General features: G+C 39.5%; 1 pseudogene; it reads left to right on the top strand.

Moving 5' to 3' along the window:
* Positions 1-944: 944 nt before the first annotated feature.
* On the top strand, positions 945-2,489 carry LOC111466185 (annotated as a pseudogene).
* The last annotated feature ends 374 nt before the right edge of the window (positions 2,490-2,863 follow it).

Here is a 2,863-nt window from a genome sequence, read left to right as displayed (position 1 = left end):
GAATTTTCCTGTAAAAGAGAAATACTCCTTCCCTTATTAATTCGACAGAACGAACTACTGAGTGAACGAACCGAACCTTCTTTCACTTCTCTTTCTCCTTTCAAACACTGTAAACTCTCATTCATCTTTCATTTTCTTCTCCGGTATAGTATAGGTTCTTCTCATGCAGCTCCTTTTTATTCAAACACAGTAAACTCGGATAGGAAAAGGTTTTCGGTTTCGGCTTTGTTTACAGTTCAATCAGATAATAGAGTCAAAGGTGTAGGTCAGGTAATATAGGTTCAGGAAGTAGCTCAGGTCATATCGGTTCAGTCGCTTCATTTTCATTCTCTGATTCTTCTTCTTCTTTCTATTTCTATAATTGTAAAAAGTATAGGTGATTGAGATGCAAGGAATTGACTCTCCCTTCTAACTGTGCAGTCTCACCTTTTCTTTCATCTTTCGTCTTTCTCCTTATGATTTAGAAAGGTAAACATTCATCTTTCATCTTAGTTTACAGTTCTCGAAGAAATAGTTTAAGGGGCGAAGCCATGAGACCGAGTTTACGAGGGGCAGGGACGAAGCCACGAGACCAATAGGGAGAGGAGTGAAGCAGTTCAATTTGGTCAGGTCATATCGGTTCTGGTTCAGCAGCTCTTTTTCGGTTGATTCGATTCTTCTTTTCTTTCTTTTTTCTTTCAATATTTTGAGGCAAAAGATTACAAACTTGAAAAAGGATTGAGTTGCGCCATACATATGAAAGAGTCTACAATAATGCTGTATTTGGTGAATCAAATACCCTGGTGTTTAATAACGAACCATTCTTCTTAGTTGATAATATTAGTTGAGAATTTTGTGAAAGGATTCCTATACCTATAAAAGGTTTCATTAACCCCTAATTCATGTCGAGTAGACCTTGTTATTGCGAGAATTCTTAATTCATGAGTTAGGGAGGGAAGGGACTCATGTCACCACAAACAGAGACTAAAGCAAGTATTGGATTCAAAGCTAGTGTTAAAGTCAAGATTCTAAATTGACTTATTATACTCCTTCATATGAAACCAAAGATACTGAGATCTTGGCTGGCAGCATTCCGAGTAACTCCTCCACCAGGAGTTCCAAGGAAGCAGGGGCCCCTGTAGCTTCTGAATCTTTTACTGGTACATGGACAACTGACCGATGGGCTTACCAACTAGTCTTGATCCTTACAAAGGACGATGCTATGGAATTATGGAATCGAGCCTCTTCTTGGAGAAGAAAATCAATATATTGCTTATGTAGCTTATCCCCTAGACCCTTTTGAAGAAGGTTTTGTTACTAACATGTTGACTTCCATTGTGGTTAATGTATTTGGATTCAAGGCTCTGCGTGCTCTACGTCTGTTTGCGAATCCCTACTGCTTATATTCAAACTTTCCAAGGTCCACCTCATGGTATCCAGGTTGAAAGAGAGAAATTGAAGAAATATGGTCGTCCTCTATTGGGATGTACTATGTAAACCAAAATGGGAATTATCCGCTAAGAATTATGGTAGATTCGTTTATGAATGTCTACGCGGTGGACTTGATTTTACCAAAGATGATGAAAAGGTTCATTCCCAACCATTTATGCGTTGTAGAGACCGTTTCCTATTTTGTGCGGAATTTCTCAATCACAAGCTGAAGTGAAATCAAGGGACATTACTTGAATGCTACTGTGCAGGTACATGCGAAGAAATGATGAAAAGGGCTTTGCTCGAGAATTGGGAGTTATTCTTTCACGAACTGTAAACAAAGAGAAATACTCCTTATTCATGAGAGTGAACTCCGGAACCTTCTTGAACTCGGGTTGAACTTATGGTCTCTTCTCTTTTCTTTCCTTTGATTCTGCTTTCAAGACTCTTCAAATTCAAGATTCATTCCCCTTCACTTCTATTCCCTTCTGTTATGGTGAGTTATTCTTGTTAACAGGTGGTTTCACTGCAAATACTAGCTTGGCTCATTCATTATTGTCGAGATAATGGTCTACTTCTTCACATTCACCGTGCAATGCATACAGTTATTCATAGAAGAATCATGGTATGCTCTTCCCTTCCGTGTACTAGCTAAAGCGTTACGTCTGTCTGGTGGAGACCATATTCACTCTGGTACCGTAGTAGGTAAACTTGAAGAATGGGAAAGAGACATTTAGGCTTTGTTGATTTAGTGATGATTTTGTTTCACTCAAGATTGGGTCCCTTTACCAGGTGTTCTGCCAGTGGCTTCCGATGGTATTCACGTTTGGCATATGCCTGCTCTAACCGAGATGGAGATGATTCCGTACTACACTCCAATTCAGCGGAGGAACTTTGGGGCTGGGGGGAATGCACCTGTGCCGTAGCTAACCGAGTAGCTCTAGAAGCATGTGTGCAAGCTCGTAATGAGGGCCGTGATCTTGCTCGTGAGGGTAGGTAATGAAATTATCCGTGAGGCTAGTAAATGGAGTCCTAAACTAGCTGCTGCTTGTGAAGTATGGAAGGCGATCAAATTCTAATTTGAGTAGAGACTTTGTAATCCAGGAATCACTCTTCGTTCTTTTAGTTGACTTTAAATTAAACAAAACTCGGCCCCCTACCTAATCTTTTACTAAAAGGATTGAGCCGAATACAATACAAAGATACTATTGTATAGCTTTTTGCTAGATATACTCCAAATGGAAATCAAAATCTAAGATGAAACAACGTAAACATTTTTGTTGTTGTGCCGGATCATCCGCAATTAAGCCTATGGATCCTTAGAATTGGTGTAATCGTTTAATATCTCCCGTAGCGTCGTTTCAGATCATGGATCGAGCCAAGTATCACAACTTCTTCTACCCATCCTGTATATTGTCCTTTTTGTTCTGTCTTGGAATACCAATTTGTTAGT

Source organism: Cucurbita maxima, unplaced genomic scaffold (genome assembly GCF_002738345.1).
Source record: "Cucurbita maxima cultivar Rimu unplaced genomic scaffold, Cmax_1.0 Cma_Scf00030, whole genome shotgun sequence".
Taxonomy (NCBI): Eukaryota; Viridiplantae; Streptophyta; class Magnoliopsida; order Cucurbitales; family Cucurbitaceae; genus Cucurbita; species Cucurbita maxima.
The sequence above is the reverse complement of the archived record's forward strand: the minus strand, read 5'-3'. Positions and strand labels throughout refer to the sequence as shown.